The sequence below is a fragment of the Rissa tridactyla genome, chromosome 1, assembly GCF_028500815.1.
Source record: "Rissa tridactyla isolate bRisTri1 chromosome 1, bRisTri1.patW.cur.20221130, whole genome shotgun sequence".
Classification (NCBI taxonomy): Eukaryota; Metazoa; Chordata; class Aves; order Charadriiformes; family Laridae; genus Rissa; species Rissa tridactyla.
In genome coordinates this window covers 41440652-41463959 of record NC_071466.1, presented here as the reverse complement: position 1 = coordinate 41463959, position 23308 = coordinate 41440652, and positions in this window count along the sequence as shown.

Genomic DNA, 23308 nt, shown 5'->3' with positions numbered 1-23308 from the left:
GGAAAAGCTATTTCTAAATCCAAGAAAGAATTAAAATGATTCGTCAGCACAGACTGGAGGGGGAAAAATTACATTCTGCTGAAGGAAGGTCTGGTTTCTGCTTTTTGTTGCCTGGCAGCAGTATAGTAGAAGAGGCTTTTCATAAACCACAAACTTTGTGAAGATTCCTGTATTTATCTGGAAATTGGCAGAAGCGATTCCTATAGTCTTAGAGCCATACCATCATAAGTTGAAGCTGAAGCCTGTAAGAATGAACGTTATAGTTTTGTCTCTCAGCAGCTTATCCTAAAGTTTTGGGGACTGATGCTGTAGCCTGAAAATGGCTTTCCACTTTATATGCTACAACTTTCTGAGTTTCTAAGCTATCTGGAGGCATCTATAGATTACACGCAAGGCAGAGAATATCCACGGCCTTCTGGATGGCCAGTTGGAGACCATGAGAGATACCCTAGAGCCTTTCAGTATACATTTCATGTTTATGGGTAGAGCACTGAATCACCCCTCTTATTTCCATTAGGTACCCTGTTACATTAAACAGCTAGCTGACGTGTAAATGTCTATATTGTAGTTACCTGAAGTTAGATGTCTGAATCTAGACTTGAATCCCACCCCATATTATGAGAGTTGTGACAAATCACAGCAGCTCACAACCTAAACGCAGGTGTTGCTCTAAACTTGTATTTTCAGCGATGTCTTCTGCTTATGCATGAGCTTCAGGGGACATAACACTACTATACCTAGCCATACTGGGTCGTCCTAATTGCAAAGTCCTAGTTACTGCTGCAGGTCTGGTGAAGAATATGTGTGTGTGGAGTAAGGCTTACAAAACTATAGAGGATAGATATTTGGATGCTTCATCTGAAGTGAGACTGGTGAATACTAAACATTTTCTTGAAATGTGTTAAAAGGACAAGCAAGACCTTTCATGGTGATTCAGTTCAGGTGATTTAAGTTACTAGTGGGATATCCTGAAAATTGCCCCATATCATAAGCTCTTATGCAGACTGTAAGTTGTCTAACTGCTGACTCAAGTGGTTTGCACAAGATTTCTATCCTTTTTCAGGTAGCTTAGTACTCTACCAAGAGAAAGAATAAATAATCAACAACATGAGAGTTAGAAATATAAAAGTAACATTATTGCCACTTATTTTGGTATCAGGGAAAATAGGTATTTATTTTACAAATGAAGATATTTATAAAAATAATTATAGGAGCAGCCCCATAGTTCCACTGATCAAACAAAACTCTGACAGCATACGTCTATACTATTCATGGGCAAATTGTCTCAAAAATCACTCTGAATTTAGACTTGTTTTCCATTAGTGATCATGGTACCTAAATCTAAATGTCTGCACGTGAGCAAAGGGTAGAACTGAGGTGCCTAAACACAGGCTTCAGCAGAAATTCTAAATGCCTGCTCTAAGGTATCTGGTATTACCTCAGTCTTTGCTCCAGAAAGTTGCAGGAGCATAGACAGCATTTCAGCTGAAAAATAATACTCATCAGGTGAATATTTATGCCTAAATATAGATATGTAGTACTATTTGGGAACTCCATGGGTAGGAGATCTCTATTGAGATCTAGTACTATTTGAGATCTCCTTGACACCCGCTTCAGCTGGCAGATACAACAGAGATTCTCCAGGGTTCCCATTGTTTTCCAGACCCCCAGTCTTCATTAATTGTATGAGAGCTTTCACTTTTAGCTACCATAAACAACAACTTTCTGGAAAGAAACTCTGTTGTCCTCGACTAACTTCAGCAACCTAAGAACAATCACCTACTGTCATTTTATCTACTGCAGTGGTGTTCTAGCCTAGCTTCAGAACCCGAAAGATGCAGATCTTCCATACATCCTTTTTGTGTCTCTTAGCCCAATGAAGGGCAACAAGATGGCACCAGGCACCTATGTTTAGATAACTGAATGAAATATTTAATCTCAAAGTGAATTTCATCCTTTTTTTCTGTGGTTAAAAGCCACACTCAGACATCGTGGCCAGATGTCTCTGGCAGGTAGTTTGCAAGCTCTCTGGTGAGGAGTGAAACAAATGTGAAGCAGGCAGGTATTCATGGCTGCTCTGAGACCAGTCTTTTACAGAAGTGCAGACTAATCCACTGACTTCATAATAGTTTGTCTCAACAGCTTAAGGTCCATTCCCTTACTTGCAGAAAAATTATCAGGTCTGATGTGTGTCACAGAGAGTATAATATCATGAGAGTCTTGTACAGAGCAGTCAAATTTAAAGTTCAATTTTAAAACTTTACTATCAGAATTTATAGGACTTTTTAACTTTAAAGGGATTACTTGTTTTTTTCTTGGTTGTGGTTTTGTGTTTTTTTTTTTTCTTTGCCGTGCTAAGTTTAAAATTGGGCAAGAAGTGGAAGCTCTTGTGGTCTGACTAAAGGGCTCAATTTTCATCTGTGCAGAAGAAAGCTGTCATTAATAGAGAGCTTTCATTGTTTATTCTTTTCCATGGTATTGATTTCTATTATCCTCTCTACTGTGAATCCAACTCAGTGACTGAGTCATAACTACAGAATATGTAATGAAAAAGAACAAGTCATAAACCACTAGGCTGGGCAAAAAGCCACCAATCTCCCAAATGCCCTATCCCAACTTTTTTTCAATCTTCATAGGTTATTTTGGTTCATGAAGCTAACATTAGTTAAAGGAGCATAAAAACCGTCTCAAATTGGCCTCTGCTGTAGTTTCTGTTCTTACCAAAGAAAAAGAGCTAAAATAAAACTGATTGATAGGAAAAAAAGACTATGCAGCCTCAAGTTCTACTCAAGTCGTTTTAAGAGAGTGGTGAGCCCGCGGCAAGTGCAGACACCTGGAAAGCTGAAAAACTTTCTCAGGCCTTTTAAAGATTCAATTCTAAGAAAAACTTTTAAAACAGCAGAAGTGGAAACCTTTTTTATTATTGTTTTGCCATTTTGTTTCCTTTCACCCTAAAAAAAGATTGTTTCTGTATAAAACCAATATTTTTTAAAAGAAAAAAAAAGTTTTTTATTTACATTAAGGCAAGATTATTCCCAAAATAGTACATTTCATGTCTGCTTTTTACTTACATATGACACTCCTAATAAAAGCTTCAGAGATTCAGGGCTAAATGCACTTCCATTTTAATTTTGACAAATTTCCAAAAAAAACACCTTTCTAAAATTATCTATTCCTCAACAGTCTTATAAGGAATTTTAATTGGGAAAAAAAAAAAAAAGCATTTGTCAACTGGATCCAGTCTGGATTGTAACTCAGAACTAATGCTATTGTATCACGTGAAAATTATTGACATGAAGATAGTGACAGTATTCTCTTTCTAGAAAGATAAATCCTGCAGACTATGGTTGCTTTGCCTTCAATTTAATAGCCAGGATAGTGATGATGGCCTCCAAAAGGAAGGAAACAGTGTTCATCATTGTTTATAGACATTAAAGTAAGATGTTTACTTTTATGCTGTTTATAAAAGATTGATCATTTGAAGAATTTTAACACACATGTTGGTGTGTTGTCATTAGAGGATTGTCTGGAATACAACAAAATATTTTTGAATTTGCAGCATAGAGATAACATAAAAGGGATTAAAGTTATCAACCTTTACTCAAAGCTTAGATACAGTATGAGAATTACTCAAAATATAATCATGTCAGTCATTAAAGTAGGAGAAAATTTAAAAATAAGATTCCATTTTAGCAACTTTAGCAAAGGTTAGCAACTAATTAAGTGACGCTGTGGCAACATCCAATGCACTTCTTGAAAACTGTCTACAAGTTTCAGGAAGACTTTGTAAATAAAAAATAGATTTTCAAATTCCAGCTGACCTCATCTGTTTATTACAACATGCTGTGCTGTTTTTCTCTTCATGACCAAATATATTTCATCGTGAAGAAAAGCATAACAAATTTTCATGAGCCACTGATACAAAATGGAAAGTTCCAGCTCACCCAGGCTTGTGGTACTGGTGCATTTGAAATACACAACAATATTTGAAAATAATCTTTTAATGAAATAATTGAAACAATTTAACTTTATTTCTCCTAATTTGTTTTCAATAAAAGAATCAAAATAGGAAGATTAATGGTTAGTTACTCCATTTATCTGTATATTCTTGTGCAGCATTTATTTACAGTATTGTATTGTACATTTATATATTCTTGTTTCATTTACTAAAACATGGTGGCATTTAAATATACACAGGAGAACATTTCAGCTCCAAATACTGAACCAAAATAGAGCAAGCATGCTGAAGCACTATTCACTGAACAGCAGAGGTTTCATAGGGAAGTAGATAAATAGCTAAATAGTACAGAAATAAGGAAGTATATAAATAGAGCAGATAAAATGAAATAAGACTGTAGAAAAGAGTAGTAATTACACCTTCATATGTACATTTTTTTATAGGTAGTACTCGGGGATGTGCAGGGCATTATCAGATATAAAGGGGTATATTGTATGAACAGGGTCAACTAATGCAGACAGAACAATTGTGTGTATGAGAGAGAGCAATGTAAGTTAAACATTTCCTTGTTCCTGCACTGAAAGTGTAGTAGTACAAAAAAAATTGCTGACAAAATTAATCTTCTTGGTAAATCAATCGTTTTCAATGCGGTTTTCTTAGGGAAAATTTTGTCAATGATGTGTATAGGGTTTGGGGGTTTCGGGTTGTTTGTTTGGGGTCTTTTTCAGTAATAAAATTACAAGTTAAAAAAAAATATATTTGAACTTTAGATAAAGAAATCATTTCAGGGATCAAAGAATGTAAAGCTTATATTTGGTAAAATTGCATGTTCACTAGATTGCGTAGTGATATGTGAATATACAAGTCTGTGTTACCACAGATCAGTGTGTTTTTAAAAGTAATGATTCCTAAAAGTTTTGAGTGCTAATACTTCTATCCTTCTTGTTGTTGTTGTTGTTGTCATTATAAGAAACAGTCCCAACAATTTCAGTGGCTTATAATGAACTATTCAATGTTAACAAAACTAGTTTAATTGTTTGTTCATGTATGTGCTACATTTCCACTGACTGTATAAAATGACAGTGCATGTTCTATATTTACTACTTTTAAATATATCTATGCATTTCAAATCTTATTTTTATTGGTCTTTTTGCTAGCTTTACACATTAATAAATTTGTCATTTGACCCGCAAGACTTCTTCAACCTTCTTCTCAATTACAGCAATTTTGGAATTTTATTGAAGCAATTTAGAAATGTTGAGGCTATTATAGTACGACACATTATTCAGTTGAGCCAGTTTACCTTTATTGCTTTAAGAATTTAGTTATCTTTTTATTCCCTAAAGAAAACACATAGGAAAATGGATAAACTGTCAAATATAATTAAGGAAAATGCTTTAGCATCATGCAGTGCACAAAATAGAGATTTTGCTATTAAACAACCAACCAAGAAGTTAAACAAATAATTTGATCAGAGAATGAAAATACCTGGGGATATTCCTTTCTCTCTCTCTCTTCCTCTCTGTCTCTATCTCTTTTCCATCTCTTGGACAACTTGTGTAGAGCTGACAAGTACATTAAAATGTGCTGGTTTTAAGTTCAGTCTCCCTGATTACTTTGCCTGAAGCTTTAGAGAGCGTAAAAGGGCATAGACCTTTTTCTAAGTCTACTCCCAGTAATTAATTTCACCTTTTCACCTGGGAAATAAAGATAAGGATTGAAACCTGAGGTTAGTAAATATGATTTGATAGATTTCAATGCATTCCTAAGGCTCAAAATACAAGTACTACATGTAAATAAAACAGCACTGAGATTGTTTATACCAAGTGAACTTGGGACATGGAGTATTAATACATCTAGAACCTTCATTCTGATAATTTAATTTGGTATTTTTGTTAAAAGAGACCTCTAAATTATTTCCAAATGTTAAAGTAGATTTTTTATTTCATGTTCTCCTATGAAGTATGATGTTTTGGGTTTTTTACCTACCTGCCCCCTTCTAAACCTAAGGGATCCTACATCAGCTGGTTTGCTGCATCCAAGTTACAATAAATGAAAACTTGAATGCTTTGACTGAAACCATCTGCCCTGTTCTGTGTAAAACAAAGGAAACCCTGTGAATATTGAGATCTTATTGCTGTATTTCATTTGTGTCACATACTAAGGAGATGTGCTACCAAGAGGTTTGAGGATAGGTATTCCGTCTGCCTTTTTTTATGAGGCTTTGCTGTTGACTGGAGATTTTTCTCCTTACTTGTCAGCAGCCCAATTATTTTTGCATTAAAGTTAATAAAAGACTTCTATTTCAATGAATGAGTGCTAGAGTGAGCTGTCTGCTGGCCAAGTTACATCTTCAAGAAGGCATTAACTTCTGTTCTATAAATACTTTTGCTAAGTCCTCTCAAGTTTTCATAACTTAAGTTCAGTCACCCTGCAGAACAACACAGCTATAGTCTGCAAATTATGGTCTACTCATACACATCTATAGTCTGCAGCTATAGACTATCAATACTGGAGAAAGTAGCAATTTCCCTTCCATGGCTATATGAGTAATTATCGCATACCCTCGTCGTTGCTCAGACCATGGAAAAGGCCTACTGAGTTTTAACCACAATTCAACTAGGAAAAATGTTAGTATAACCTGTACATGCACTGCAGTGTGCCCAAGACCACAGCAGAAACCTTGAAAAGTATTTAAGTGTTTTCTCTTCATTTGGTATGGGATGGGCAGCATGGGAGACAGCTGGCATTTTTTCTTCAAGCTTTATGATTATAATACTCAACGAAGGTAGTCAAAGTTCAGGTCCCTACTTGGCTTTGTCTAGAGAAGATCCTGGAATCTCCAGCATGCCTGGGGAAGGACCTCAATAGACTGTAGCTGGTCTCTGTGGCAACTGTCCTAAGTGTCTCTTTAGAGCAAAAATCTGTACAGACATCTCACTCCTAGTTCCCCACCCCTGAAGTTTATTAAGAAATCAGGAATCTTCTTCCATCTATCCACAATGATGCAAGGAGAGCGTCCAGGAGTCTGAATCTAGGAGAAGGGGTATATACAGCAAAAGGTTTACTTGCAGAATTTCCATGCAATTTCCATTTTCCATCTGTGTGGAGTCACATAATCCCAGAATGGGAGGGGTTGGAAGTTCAGTTCTAGTCCAGCTCCCCCTGGACAAAGCAGGTTCACCTAGAGCAGGCTGGACAGGAACGCATCCAGGTAGGTTTTTACAGAGAAGGGGATTCCACAGCCTCTCAGATTGGTTTCTCATAATGGTCCAGTTTGAATGCAGAAACCATTAAAGAAGTGTTCTGTAGAAAGATTTGCAATTCTTTCATTTTTTATGACAATTCTCAATGTAAACATAAAATCAAAGATATAAAAAGAGAAGGGATAGGAAATACAGCATTTGGCAAACAAAAGATCATGTACACTGAAGAGAGAAAGAACCTTTTAAATTTTTTTTCCCTTAAAATTAATGTAGAGATAAATAATCTAAAAGTTATCTATCTAGAGTTTTCTTATTACAGTAAATGAACTCAAAATAATCAAACAGATGTCACATTCTGCTTATCAATGAAAGGAGAAAGCAGGATGAATCTTCTTCCTGGATTTTTCTAAGCGTTTTTTTTCCTATAGCAGAAGTGGCATACATTTTACTTCATTTAGAATAACAGATCTCTGGTATAGATCATACTTAACAGTTTCCTGTGGGTTCTAATTCTTTGTTTCAAGTCAATGAAACATCAGTAAGTGCTTCAGTGAGCGTGTTCTTTCTACTGCTATCAAGCAAGGAATTTAACAGGCCCGTTTCCTGGGAACATTTTATCTCTTTATCATTTCATGTTGCCTTGAAGGTAAAAAGAAAAAAAAAAGAAAAGATTTTTTCACATTATCAGGTAAAATTTAAAAAATTAAAAGTGCTAACCGTTACGTAAATAGAATAAGACACTATGCTGATCTTGTTTTGTTTGCTTTAGCCCTCAGAATGCCTTTAATGCCTTTAACAACAACAAAGAAATGTTACTTCTTAAAACCAATCTGCAAAGGAAACTATGCACTCAGATAAAGTCTAGCTATCCACTGTGCTTATAAGCTTCTGGATTAGTAAGGAAACAAGCTACCAATCCAGTTTGAGAACAAGAACACAAACATAAAATGCACCTTATCATGTATGTTAGGACAGTTGAGCAGAAACTGGGTGATAATAATGCTGTTTCAGAGATTTGTTCATTTTGTGTAATATATGAAAGAGTAAATATCTTTGGGAAATAAGCGTTTGAAATTATAGTTTACCATTCTGTCTGTTTTTATTCTTATCTACACCTGAAATAGACAAGTCATTTGATAATTCCAGCTATACAGTAGCAGAATAAGATGGAATATCAAGGAGTATTTCAACATTGCTATGCACTGGCTCATTCGCTCACATGTATTGATAGTATGGTAGAGACAGGATGAACCTAACTGTCCCAGATTAGGATACTCTAAATGTGATGTGAGTCCAGAGCTAGCTACTGTAAATCCATTTCATTTTCAGTGCTTAAAATCTCCTACTGTCAGTTTCAGTCCTCTTCTTCATGCTGAGTGTCACCTGACATCATAAATAGTTATTTCTAGAGTAAAGCATCTGTGAATCTTGTACTTTAGTCTTTTACGGTGTTGCTTTCTTAGAAGCATGAGTAATTTTCAACACCAGCTTGCAAAACATAGATGCAGCTCAGAGGGCAAGCAAGATATACTGAACCTTTTATGTATATCTCAGGAGAACTGCCTGCACCCTAGGGAAGAGCAGTGGAGATTATATACGGCCAAAAAAAAAAAACCAAACAAGAACAATAAAGATCTGTAAGTGCAACCAGATTCCTAACGCTTTCCAGAAATCAGAGAATCCCTATGTAGACACAGACATCCATAACTGTAGGCCTTTATTTTGGGAAGAAAACAAGGGGTGAAAAAAACCTGTGTCAATACTGCCAGATTCCACAGCTTGGAAGGTTACAGTTTAAAGTAACCTTATAGACATTAGACTTAATATATATACCAAGTAGTACAGCTTGTTCTGCCTCTGTCAGTATCTTATTGTGCAGTTATACAATGTCGGAGCCAGTAGTCCAACTTTAATTTTAAAAAAAAGTATATTTCGGACAGAACATCCTAAGCTGAGCTATTGATAGCTGTATCACTAGCTGTTTTTATTAAGAAATTCTTCATAACTTTCAAGTTAGTCATCATTTCAGACAGGAGAAGCTAGTCATCTCCTAAACATAAGAACTTATCTGAAAATATCTCTTTTCATTTTAAGTAAAAATGCTAAGATTTTTCTGGACACATATTTGCAGACACATCTGAAAATGAAAACCAAATATATCCCAAAGTGTCATTCAGCAGAAAGAAAATAGAATAAATCCCTGGTAGTTTAAATGTGAAATATTACAAATTTTAAACCAATATGATGACCGACCCCTGTTTATTTATTTAGTATATGTAGGAATGTGAAGCATTTTAAACCTAGTTTGAAACATACAAAACATCAAAAAATAAGCTTATTTTCATTAGCACTGACTCTTCTTTGATTCCTATCAATAACACTGGGACTCATAAATGTCTTGACCAATTGAGGCAATTTTTTGTAAATCCCATAAATTTGTCAAATATCTTTACCAGGTTACATTGAGTTTTCGAAAAACACATGAAGTTGACCTAATCTGCTGTTTAGTTAGCTAGTTCTGACACTGGCTATCAGACCAGATCAGCACTGAGATCTCACCCCTCTACATAATATAAAAGGCCAAAACAAATTTTTCATCGCGTATCAGTATTAATAAAAGCTAAACCCCACATTTTTCCAAACGAATTTAATTTCTGGTTTCCATATGAATATACCTAACACTTCAACTTGAAATTTCAGAAAATCTTATTTTAATTAAATATAATTAAAAATGGAGAAATTCTATTTAAAAAATGAAATCAAATCAAAACCCCCTTGACCTAGTTTTTTCTTTCAAACTGAAGTACTGCTGTTTAAGAGGGAACTGCTTAACAGGGAACAGGAACAATTATTCTTGTTTCTGAAGTCTGAAATTTCAAAATCAAGTCGTTCTTGGTTATGGATAAGTTCTCTTATTTTTCATTATCATATTGTATTTCTTCCTTCTAAGATATAGAACAACTGAAAGTCTTCAAAATCTGTTTAAAATTATTTTCAAGTTTAATAACTTCTACCCCAAATGTTGAATCAATGGAAACTTGTGAGTAGAAACTACAGATGAAAGTAATTTATAATAAAAATAATTGTGAAGGTTAATTTTACAACCACAAATAGTATAAAATGTTTTAAAGGATTAAAAAGAACTCTATCAGAAAATAAAATAATAAACATTCCCCTAGTATAAAATTAATTGAAAAGTCGAAACATAATAATGGCATAATAATGGTTTTATCTTTAAAACTCTCCAGACAAGTTCACAGTAGCACTGAGAAAGTCGACATGATTTTTGCGTATATGGCTATAATAGAAGAATATAATTCCAAAGGAATGTAATGACATTCTATCTTAGAGTAAGTCTCACTTAGATTTTTAAAACTTCTGGTCATTAGATTATTATAAAGAAGTTGAACTTGAAGAAGCCTAGGTGAGACTGACGCGGAATATAGTAAGGTGAACTAAAAAATTATTTATGCTTAAAAGAAAAAAAAAAAGGAAAACTACATATTGCATCCCAAGAAGGCAAAGGTTTCAAGTTTAATATGAGACATATGCAATTTTAAATGACATCAGCCTCAGCCAATAATATTCACATAGTATAGATAAAAGGTCAGATAGGAACTCAACAGCTTAAAATGTGTAAGACCAAAGAAAGAGAAAGGCAGAAGGAAATTGTACCTTCCAGACAATTTTGCAGTGTGGAATTACCAGAATAGAAGAGCTGCCAATGAAAAAAAATTACTATAATATGTCATTGAAAAAGAGAGAAAAAAAGAACATAAAATGCTCAGATTTGTCTTTAAAATTTATTTGATTTTCTTTTTCCACTGATCTTTTGGCTCTGAAAGCCAGTGTATACACTTGGCATGTAGGAAATTAGCTCCAGGTGGCTTAATGAAAGGAAAAACCACAATGTTATGAACTAAATTTTATATCTTATCTATTTGAACTCAAGGTGTATTCCTTTATATTGCTAAAGGTATGCCATAGCAGCTTCACACGGCAGTATAATGTGGAGATGTCCACTGTAATTCCGAACAATTTAACGCAGGTTATGGAATAGACCCAGTGCAAGAAATTGAGAAAATTAGCCTCTCCTGTTCACCTAGACTTCAAAGTTGATCTAGAATTGTTTGGATGCCTCTGAAATACATGACAGTTTTCAATGAAAAACTATGCTTATGTTCTGCAAGGATGGGAAGCACAAAATGTATGAGGTGCCCAAGATTCAGGAAGTATCAGGACCCAATTGGCTAGATTCTGTACTTACAGAGAAGGAAGCATCCTGCTCCAGAATGCTTACTTTCCATATTAGGGAGGCAAAAGACTCAAGGAAATAAACAATCTCTATTTGAAAGGATTCTACTATGAATTTATATAAAGCAAAAGATGAGAGAGCAAAAGAAAAACACTATGTCGTGGAAAGCAATATATATTTCGCCTCAGAACAGAAAATCTATTTCTATGCTTGCTTACATAGCATAGCAGAAGACACCTTTTTGAATTGAAAAAACAAACCAAGTTTATTCTTGGCATCATTCTATTATGTCAGTTCATAGAATGACACGCAGTATACAGTGGATGCAAAATGTTTTTTTGTGATCTGTGGTGGTGAAGGAATGGACAACGAGGGCCAACTGCCTGTGGCTGTGAATGTCAGAGGAGATTGTACTCATTCAACAAGTTTCATATGAACATCTGAGTTCAGTATTTGGGCTTAAAGGAATAGATGCTGCCACAGCTGCACTGCCAGAGAATTTGTTTAATTTTAGCTTAATAAATATGAAAGGCAAAAAAAAGGAAAAGAATATTTCAAATTGGGAATAAATGATTAAAAAGGAAGACTAGGCACCAATTGGCTCTTCTTTCTCCAATGAGGCAAAAATTACTTGAAAATTTTAGAGATCAGTTGAAAAATGCAAGATAGTTGTGGTTTTTATTCTTTGCCAGATGTAGAAGCTATGCTCAATAGGAGCTATTTCTGACTTTGAGTAGCTGCTGAGTGTAATATGTCATAGTTTCCATTACTCTGAGTAGAGACTAAGAAAATGACCCAGTGTCAGTGGGAAAAGAAAAAGCTACCCTCTCAATGAGCCTCTTTGCTTTCATGTTTCTGTTTCTCCTTTTCTTTTCCTTAAGTTGTAAAAGAGGTATTAAATCCTGACTGCCCTGACTTTCTCTGATGTTTGGATTAAAAAAAAAAAAAAAGGCCAAATAAACAAAAACCAAAACAAACAGCTTTTATGGGGAAAAGGGGGCAAAATCCTCAGTTCTCTGCTATTTCTTAAAAGTGAAGACAGTATTAGGGATTGTTTAATTTTTATGTTGTTTCATCCATCATTTTTAAGTCCATAAAGTATCCATAACCTTATTCTAAAGACCTCTGGAATTCAAGAGGAAGGGCATAGGGCTCAGACCAAAGACTCTTAATCTTTGTGACTTTACCTTTGTGACTGTAACCCCTTCCTACAAAACCGCCACATGTTACACTGGGAATTCTAAATCAACAAAATACTTGGATCCAGCCAGATCCAGCCAGAGTATGTTTTAGTCTCTCAAACAAAAGCACAGTATAAACACAGTTGCAAGGTCAGGTTTGCTTATGGAGTTTGTCCCTTCTGCTCTGTTTCGTGTTGCACATGCATGATCAAACATACAGTATGCTGCTCATTCATGAGGATGTCTCTACACCGCCCCAGCAAGTTAACAAACACACCACGTCTGCATCTTCACTAAGATAAAACTTCCCATGACACATCTGAGCGTGTCATTTATTGTTACCCGCTCTCTGGGAATGACGAGAGGGTCCACTAAATAGACTTCTCTGATGAAGACTGTTCCCCCATCGTTTGAGAAATTCTCTGGCTGGCACAGCTATTTCAAAAATAAAGTGTGCACTTTCGTAGTGCTCTGTGGCTTTTCAAAAAGCACAGCCTACATATTAAAGTAAGGCTCTTACAGCTTTCAAAACTGTAAAGATTTTATTCTTCCCTTGGCATTATATGGAAGCTGCTCCATGCGATTTGGCTGATGCTGTGTTTCTCACAAAGATACTACCAGACATAAATCTTTCTTTTGTAAAATGCAGACAACTGAGAGTTTTCTGAAAAACAATAGCTATAAGTACTGCTTTGCTCCTTATGTCAGAAGCGGGTTTGTTTGTTGGACTGTTTTTTGTGGTTTGGATTTGTGAGGGTTTTAAGGGTGTAATTACCTTCTGGGAAATATTCATATTTTGTGTTGGTTGCTAACAAGAAATGGAAATATTTTTAAGCCTGGTATTTTAAAAAAGTTTATCTAAATAAGGCCTACCACCTGTAAAGCTCCTTCATCAGACAGACTTCTCTACTAAACAAGGAGCCTGGTCACCACAACATAAATAGACTCATTATGCACTCTAAATTCATTGAAGGATATGCCAAAGAAACAATATCTAAGTTACTCATTTGTGGTTATTTATGCCTCTGTGTAGCTTTTTTATCTTTTTTTTTTCTTCACAGCAATCTTCCCTCCCCTTTTCCAAATCTTTTTTGAACTCGGAGGCATTTCTGGTTTTTTGGCACTGCAATTTTATTTTAATACCCTTTAAAATGCATGGAAAATGATTCACTGTTCCAATGTTATTGAATCATCAGCCTTATACTGATAGCCAGTTTTCCTCATCCTATTGACTTGTAAGGTTTTAACAGAAAAATTTTAAACATTTTTTTTTTCAAAAATTTGAAAATATTCATTATAAAGCCAATGAGAGTTACTAATTATCATCATTTTGTTTACCTACTGAATCCCATAATAAAAGCAAGCATTTGTAAATAAGGAAAATTATTAAAGTTGCCCTAAATTTTACTGCATAGGTGATAAATGTGCTATTCTTACTGAACAACAAGGAAGCCATATTTCATCTTCATGATGGTGATTCATTTAAATGTTTTAATTATATGAATATTGGTCAGTCAGTTTTTAGACACTTGGATTAAATTCAATTGCATGTCATGGGTATATGGGTATGTATAGAGAGCAACACAGAGAAGGAGAGACGAGCTGGAAAACAGTTGCAAAGATAAGCACCAATTTAAGGGTGTTTGTGTTGCTTGTAATGTTCAACATTTCTGCAGACTAGAACTTAAATTATCAAATAAAAAAGTGAGGAGCACATTGCTAACAATCATTTGTGAGCAATTTCTTTGAAGTGATTATCAAGCATTACATAAAGACTGTGTGGTCAAGAGCAAGAAAGAGTCTGGTTCGGCAAGACAGCAATCAAATGAAGTAAGAATAAGACCACGTTATTTTCCTGATATTTTCTGTCACTAGGCAGTACATAAATTCTGTGTTGTTCCCCGTGCAACACATAAATGAAGAAGAGAACCTGCAGAACTGCTTAAAAAAGAACACTAATTCATAATCGAAACACATTTATCATTTGGACATTTTAAAATTTCCTTTAAATGTGAAAAAAATGACCATGTAAATAAGGTCTGTCTCACCAGTGACTGAATCCTCGACCGGCAATATCTACATTGCTAACATTGCTAGTAATAGTAATGTAGTCTCAACAAGCTAGAATATAGCTTTGCAGAAAAGGACCTACAAGAGCACAAGTTGAAAGTAAATTGGCAAAGAAGGCCAAACACATACTGAGATGTCTTCAATTACCTATCATGACAGTATAAAAACCCAAAGCAAGATGCTGTTGGAAGTGCACAGTGAAAGGCCAAGATGCAACAGAGGTGAGTAGCAACAATTCAAAATATGTATTAAGAATCATATTGTTAACAGTGAGGGGTGTCAAATATCAGAGCAGGTTGCCTAAGGGAGCTGTGGAATCACCACCCCTGAAGATATTCAGATCTTGACCTAACAGGACCCTCAGTAGCTTGCTTTGAACTGGCTCCCTTTGACCATGAAGTTGCACCAGATTTTCTCCAAGGCTGTTTTCTGATATAAATCACTCTAAGATTTCTAACTGCATTTTTAACATTTGACTTTCTAACCTAAAGTATTTTTAACTGTGTGTAGGTGGAATCAAGGGGTGTTTAGCTACAGTTAGTACTGTCAACAGAACATTCTATAGATTAAGCTTTTTATCTTTCTCCTGGGTACCATATATACGCCCATGGCAGCAGATACTGTGATGAAGAAGAATAAGGGACATCTGTTTCAGACATTAAAGATAAACCTTCAAAACGCACAAGTGCATGAGGTCACTAGTCCTCAAGCAAGAATGTTCTAAGTAGTACCTTTCGGCTAAAATAAATGTAAAGAAAGGAAAAGAGCAGTTCTCAGGGAGAAACCAGGTAATGGAAAAAACCAACCCAAACATTCCCCAGAAAGAATCTAAAACATCTTCATGGTTGTGAACTCTCCAAAAGAATTAATTATCTCCTTTCAGCACAGAATGAAGTTCCAATATCTATTTGAGGAATAAGATAAGGACATCATTGGCATTTTCTATAGACTGATTTCTAGATGAGTCTATAGAATCAACAACCAAATATTTTTGCACTACTTTAGAGTACCAGTTCCCACATTCTACACCAGAGAATGCTGGTTTGAGCATTGATTCCAAGCTTGGATTTACAATAGAAAATGAACAATGATGGAGACTTTTCTGCAGAGAAATTCACCAGGTTTTAATGTTAAAAGGGTTTTCCACTGGCCATTGATGCTAATTTAACCAATGTTCAAACTAGAAACACTCACAAGTGAATGTCAGTATTGTTATACACACTTGAAGGTCTCATGTAAGCCTATTTCCAGGTTTTAAAATAAGGAAATTGTTTTCCCTCGTTTTCCTGCAAATTCCTAAATTATCCATGTCACATATAATGCTCAATTTAAAGTAACGTAAATCAAGACTGCCATTGAAAAGTGTTGTGCTATGCCTACCTCATACAACTGATCTAAACTGAAATTTTCTCTTTTTCTTTTTTTTTTTTCCTACCACCCTCCTCCCTCAATAAAAAAGATTTTAACCACTTTATTTCCTCCTCGCAGTTCACCGGCTAACTGTATGGATATGTGCACCATCTCAAATGAGAAGACAATAATATACACAGAAGTAGAGAAAGAGTAGGATTGATTGGGGTTCTTTTCCTGAGGCAGTGGTGGCTCATGCTGACATATATTGAGCAACAAAGTACAAGGCCAGAGAAGATGGAAAAAAAGGTAGTAAGGTTTATCAAAGGATCGCAGATCAAAGTAACTTGTAAGAAACCTAAGGGATGACATTTCTTTTCAGCAAAATGACTCATTCTCCATTCACCAGAGAAGACACAACTCTGGTGGAAGTAAGAGCAGGTTTCTCGCTCTGGAGAAAGGGCAATGACACCTTCCCAAGAGAAGCCTGCTGACTTCAGGGAGGGACAAGCATGAAAAGAAGTATACAGAAGAAGCAGTGACAAAGAAGCAGCATGAGATTTGGAAATCAGACCTGATCTAAAACCTAAGTATGTAGAGAGAAGGAGACTGTCTTGCAAAGTTAGCAAGGTTGTGTGCAGTTTGCTGCAACCCAGGAAGCCACTGATGGAAAACCAAAGGAAGCCGTTTGCTAGATTTGGAACTAAATAAGAAGCAATGATTTGCCCTAGAACACAGTGGACAGCAGTTGGGAGAGGTAGTTTGGCATTCTCCCCTCTCTTTCCCTGGTGGTTTGTTTTGTTTAAGAAGATCCAGGTTATCATTTTGTATCCTGGTATAACATTTACAGCTTTTGCAGTCTTTTGACATGCCCATTTCTGTGAAGAGGAAAAGGGATAACAGTTTCATCACAAGGGTCCAACTAGTTCAGTGTCCCCCTACAATTTATTGAAAGAGGGAGAAAAAAAAGAAGAATAAAAAATGCATATAGGTTTCTTTTCCTCTTTCACAGTGTGCTTACTGTACTAGATGTGGGAGAACTTAAGGCATTTTATACCTAGAAACTTTTCATAGAATTCATTACTCTCAGAGTAAAGAATTTCTATGGGTCACTTAAGCATATAGCTAATTTACGCCCAGAATGAGACTATATTTCATTTATTTTTTTTTAAATAATAGTTATCTATCTAAATTTTTATTGTGCCTTAAAAAATTCACTCTTCAAACATCAATAAATACAGACACATGTGTGTAAGCATATTTTGTTTGGGAAGAATAACTTTTTGCATCTTGTCTTCTTTTATGATCAAAAATAAATAACAACAATTGTTATTGTTCAGGGATTTGTTATTGATTATGAACGAAAATAAACATTTAGATTTCTGATAAGGGCTTATCTTAAGAGGCTTTTCTTTAGAAAAAGATACATTTGAATTAAAAAGCAAAAGTGCTAAGAAGATGGAGTGCTCAAAGAACAAAAAATGGTAGAAGAACAAAGAAAACTTTCTGTCAAATATTGGATTTTGTTATAGCTTTGATGGAAGATTTTCAACCAACCCTGCTGACAACTCACTGATGATGACTGCTGTCCCTGTATATTTTCAGAGGGAAGAAATTCAGAAGAAGGAGGATATCTTCTGCAATTAGATGAGTTTGCAGGGAGGCACAAAGGTTTTATATAGGTTTTTTTCCTGAGACACATGGTAAATAGCACTTATGTATTTCTATTTGTGCTTTAGATTCATCAATCTCTGCTATACTCAAAAAGCAATATTCCTCACAAATTTTTAGAGTAATTCAATTCACATTAGCTGTAGCAAAGTCAGCTTTGAAAGATACTCTTGGCACAATTTCCTATGGAAGAAAACAATGCTTATAAAGAACAGGTTGCAATATAGGATAAGAGGTAATGGGCTTAAATTGCAGCAATAAGATTCAGTCTTGATACTGGGGAAACCTTCCTAATAGTAAAAATAGCGAAGTTCTGAAAGAAATTGCATTTGTTGTAAAAAAATTATCCATCTTGGCTTGTAAGACTAGATTGCACAACATCATGATTGAAGCTCCCATCTATGGTAGATTTGCTTTAAGGATAACACTTAAGAGTTAGGGAGCAAGCCAACTGCTAAGCAGTATGAGAGATCAGGATATAGGTCCAGTCTGTGGTTTAGTTAGCATAAATTTTGTGTCTCAGCCTTGCAAGTCTGCTGATAAAGTGCTCATAGTAAAAATATCACATATGTAGTATGGGGTACTGATTTAAATGTTGCTTTGTTAGCTACTGTGTGACATAAGAAGTAATAAGGAGTTGGAGGTTTTGTGTGTGTGTGTTGCTAGAACAAAGCAATTAAATTTCTGCAGTTCATGATTAATCATCTTTGTTAAAATTATAAATCAAGACTTGCAATTAGATGACTAAAGGTATCAGGAAGTGCATTCAGGAGTGCAAAAGGGTTTGTAAATTAAGAAACACAAAATCATTCTATTTGCCTGTATTGTAGTAAAAAGGATTACAGAAAAGACATGATGATTTGCTCTCACCCCAGGGCAGTAAGGTCTAGACAGAAAGGACAAGGACAGAAAAACTGATGACCAATAGGGTGATCATCTGGGTAATTACGCCCAAATTGCTTGCATGTTCTGTTAAAGAAACCTTTGCTCTGGCAGACAACTATAGTTTGTGTGCTGCACCAAAACTCATGCTTAGAACTATGGAGGGGTTCAATTCTTGAGCTCACTGCCTGGCTTTCTTTCCATAACTGACATACGAGTAACCTTGAGGTATGTTCCATGCTCATGGCTTGTGACTGCATGTCTTTTGAACAGAAGAAAGGGCTTTGGTTACTAAGACAGGGACAGAGAAGGATGACAGACTCATGGAAATTATCTGCCTGTTCTCCCAGAAGGATGTTAACAGCTTTTATATTGGACCACGTGTATGTGTCATCTCTGAACCAGCAATTCGTTTACTCTTCTCTCAGAAATGAATGTACTGTAGCAGGAAATGTATAAGGAAAAATTGAGGGGAAAGTAAATCAATCTTATCTTCAGCCAACAAGCAATATTATACACTAACAGGGGGCAGACGGGACTTGTCCAACATTACTGCTAGCTAAAGAGGAAGGTATTGATTTGTGTTTGCCTTTTTATATTACAGTAAAGAGTCTACAGGACTTTCACACATCATAGGATAAGGTTTAAGGGTGTCAAAAAGCAATATACAAACCTCAAAAGGTTTGTAGCTTTGATTTGTGAAAGCTATGAGCATTTTGAATGCTTATTTACAGGTTTTTTCTGCATCATCCATCTTCCTTTAAACCAAGAGGACTTTTCTTCTGTCATTGACCTTCTAATAATCTCTTCTCAACAGATCAGTTTTCACTATCAAACTAATCCCACTCAGCCTTGCTGCTCTGTGGTGCCAGACTACACTGAGAAGGATCTTACACATAACCTTTTTCTTTATACAACTAATTTTACTTCTGATGTCCTTGGGCATGCAGGTATTGGCAGCAGTTTGCTTAGAAAAACATAAAAATACCAAGAATTTTTACCACAAAAAGGTTGGTACAGCAGTGTGTTTTGATATAAATTTATAGGATATCATGAGATAGTTGGGTTATTTACTATATGATATATAAGTGAACTGACTAAACACAAGCTTAATAATCTCACTTATCATTATAAATCAGATAAATATGACAAAGTTAACCTTCTGAAATGTATTTAGACGGGGCCATCCATTGTCTTGCTGAATAAAAAATCCTTGCATTATTCCTCGTAAACTCCCACTTGCCCATAACATGAGCAAATTTTTTGTGCGTATCTCAAGTTTTCTATTTAGTTGAAAAGTATTCAGTTGACACTGCATGCTAAATTACATGCTATGATCAGGGAATAAGAAGCCATTAAACAGATTTACAAAATTCACCAATATACTTTAAATTTGACAAGGTGAAAGAAGAAACTGCATTTCAAAGATTAACAGATGAAGCTAACATTTTGGCTAAATACGAGGATGTATCCTTTAGTAAGTAATTTGTGAACAGAAAGAAAGAAAACATTTGTTAATTAACAGCTTAGCTATGTGATATTCATACCTTTGTTGAGAAGTTAACACATTCTAGAGAAAAAAGGAATTTTACAGTCTTTATTCTTACTCACTTTTTAAAACTTCTGTTTGCAAAATCACTATATATTCTAGCAGAATTGAGCTTAAAAGCATCTCTAATACTAGAAGCAAATGGAACAAAGAAATACAGAGGGCACTGGGTCATATCCTCAGCCATAGAATCAAGTAGAAGGAGTTGTGTATATATCTGAGAAACATGAACATTAGTATAAATTAGTGTTTTATTCTTTGGCTTAATTAATGAGAAAAAATGTCAGTTTTATTTTCTTCATTTCCCTAGCAGCTGACAGACATTGGTAGCCATTTTCAATAACAGAGCATCCTGTCTAGCCTTCATCTGGCCAGGCTGCCTCAGTTTCCTAGAAATGCAGAAGGTTGAAAAGTATGTGATGGGATTTAAGGGAAACTCACTTCTGCAGCAGCTGGATGCCAGATACCTACTGTAAGGCACTTAAAATGACATTGAAAACCTATGTTTAAGAAATGAATCCTGCCCTAGGTGACAAATCTAGGGCGAGCTAAGTTGTCTTCTAAGCTTGGGGCAAAATTCAATTGTCTCAATGTCATTTTAGGTATTGTGAATTGTCCTACTTGGTCTCTAGTGGCCACTCCAGTAAGTTAATGGTTTTCTCTTATGTCTTGTGTCACATTTGGTAGTCTATGCAGATGTCTCTCTTATAGTATCATCCTGCCCTGTTTTATATGATTCTGGTCACCTACATTAAGATAATTGAATCCTGCCCTTGCTCTTCTGAGCTTGCAGCTAAGTCAGACAGATTCTTCCGGGTGCCCCAAGTGGCAGTAGATTCCTATATTTGGTCAACTGAATTAAACTTCTCTATATCTTCTTCTCATTCTTTCTTTTTACTATCAGGAAACTGCAGCATTGCTCTCATGGGTTTCACAAGCTAATACCATAGTTAACTACATCTCTGACATAATAACTGAAAGTCAAGTCTCAGTCTGTTTGTAGACGGAAAACTAATATATTGGGGAGGGGGTGGGCTGTGTACACCCATGCGAACAGAAACATAAAAGCAGCAAACTGAACTTGTTTTTCATGTATCCCATTAGCACATGATTTACTCCAGCAAATATTTACCCCATTGTCCATAAGGGAATGTTGTTATTGATATCTGTAGAAAGCCAGCGCAAGCAAGTCACACACAGATAGCACTTCAGGAAAGTTTTCCAGGCTCCCACTGGAATCACGCTATGAAAATTCAAACTCAAGACTTCAGAGACATATGAATGAAATTTGAAATTTTCAGGTAATGAAACTACCATAATTCAATTCATAACATCCGATCTTTGCTTCTGAATCTTGATGCCTACTGATGCATAAATGGTGTAAGTCTCAGTGGAACAAGACACAGGAGTCAGAATTTTAGACATGTTTCCTCCTGAGTAGCAAAGCAGCTGGAAACAAATTAACCCTCATTATAATTTTAGCCTCCCACCCTGAGAACACCTAGGCATATGCATACATTATCTTTTATGCTGTCTCATAGAAGACATACAGATTAGGCTAAAAATGTGTGTGTTTATTTTTTTACATGATTTCAAGCTAGGTATTCACCCTACATAACATTTATTAAACATAACATTTTACAAACCATGAGGTATATAGTGCAATCCACTGTATTCTCCAGACTCAGAGGTTTTGTGTGTTTCAGATGAAGAATGCTTGTCTTTAACTTGTCTGCATCGCTGAAAAGGTGGCTGGCAAGAGGCATCTTGATCTTGTGGTTTTGATAAGGTGAACTGGTCTTACGCTTGATGGATGCCTCACTTAAAAGCACTGGGGTAAGTCACAGTTCTTTCAGCCTGTGTTGGTATTGCTACAGCTACTACTGTTGGAACTTCTTTAGTGCTCCATTATCTTATAAAAGACAGGCTTGCTTAATAGTAACACCTACACACACACACACACACACACACACAAAAATAAAAAAAAAACAAATTAGAAAGCCTTGATGACTGATTAATTGTGATGATGTAATTGGACTATAACAGGGGAAATCTATTTTGTGTTATTAATGTTCATTTAAAACTGATGGGTTTGGTGCCCTTTTGATGTCTGTTGTAAACAACCCATCTTACAAGGTTGTGATGTTAGATTTCTAAGCACCTTATAAAACAGGGAACTATTATTCTCCCCATTTTACAGATTTGTAGACTGCAGCAAAGATTGGTGCAGTGACTTGCCTAGTATAGGGTCAGCTCTCTCAATATTACTGCTATAATCCATTTTGAAGCATTGTTAAATTTCTGTGTTGGAGTAGCCTGCAGCCATTATATGTGAAAATTGTTCACTAATAGAGTTTTACCAGCTTGAGACAGCCAAAGTGCTCCCTCTGCCAGTGTTCTGGAAGCAATTTAGTAGGTAACTCTTCATGACTGTGACAGCCACAGGTAAATCCCATGTGGGAGTTCTGTTTTCCTTACTTCCTGCAGCAGTCCAAATACGAGTAATCAAAAGAAGGTTAGGAAGCATTAACAATGGTTCAGAAAGTGTCTTGCAGTGCCCCTCATTATTGGACGTGTCACTAGCAGGCGATATACCCATTAAATTCCCACTGTAAAACTCAACTCTAAACACACCGGAGGAAATCTGCCATACTAAATCTAAAATACACAGTGTTCTAGCATGGTTGTTTGGTACTTTGTCTGAATGCTGACTTGGTACTTTAATGCTATCTCATGCCATTATAGTGCCAGAACTGAATCCTAAGCATTGCATCCCAATCATACTGATTTATAGAGGTCAACTAAATCGTACAATGACTAATACGTAGTATGATCTTTTCTACTATATGTTTTGCAATATATAGAGTGACTGTAGTGCTTTTGTAGTAATTTTCAACTAAATGAACTATTAATGTTTACTATCATGAGCGAAGATAAAACTTTGAATCCAAATGCCATCAAAATAAAGGAAATATTTGCCATCCAATCCAAAACTCCAAAATGAATCCCATGTTACAGCATTCGTAGAGGTTTGGCTCTAGTTTCTTTAAAATTTGAATCAAAATTGTGAGGCTAACTCTCCTCGTGGACTGTTGGCCAAAAATAGGGAAAGTTTCCCTGAAGACATTTGTGACTCAACCAGTAATTCATTTTGACATTTCAGTGAAGCAGAACTCAATTCCTCAT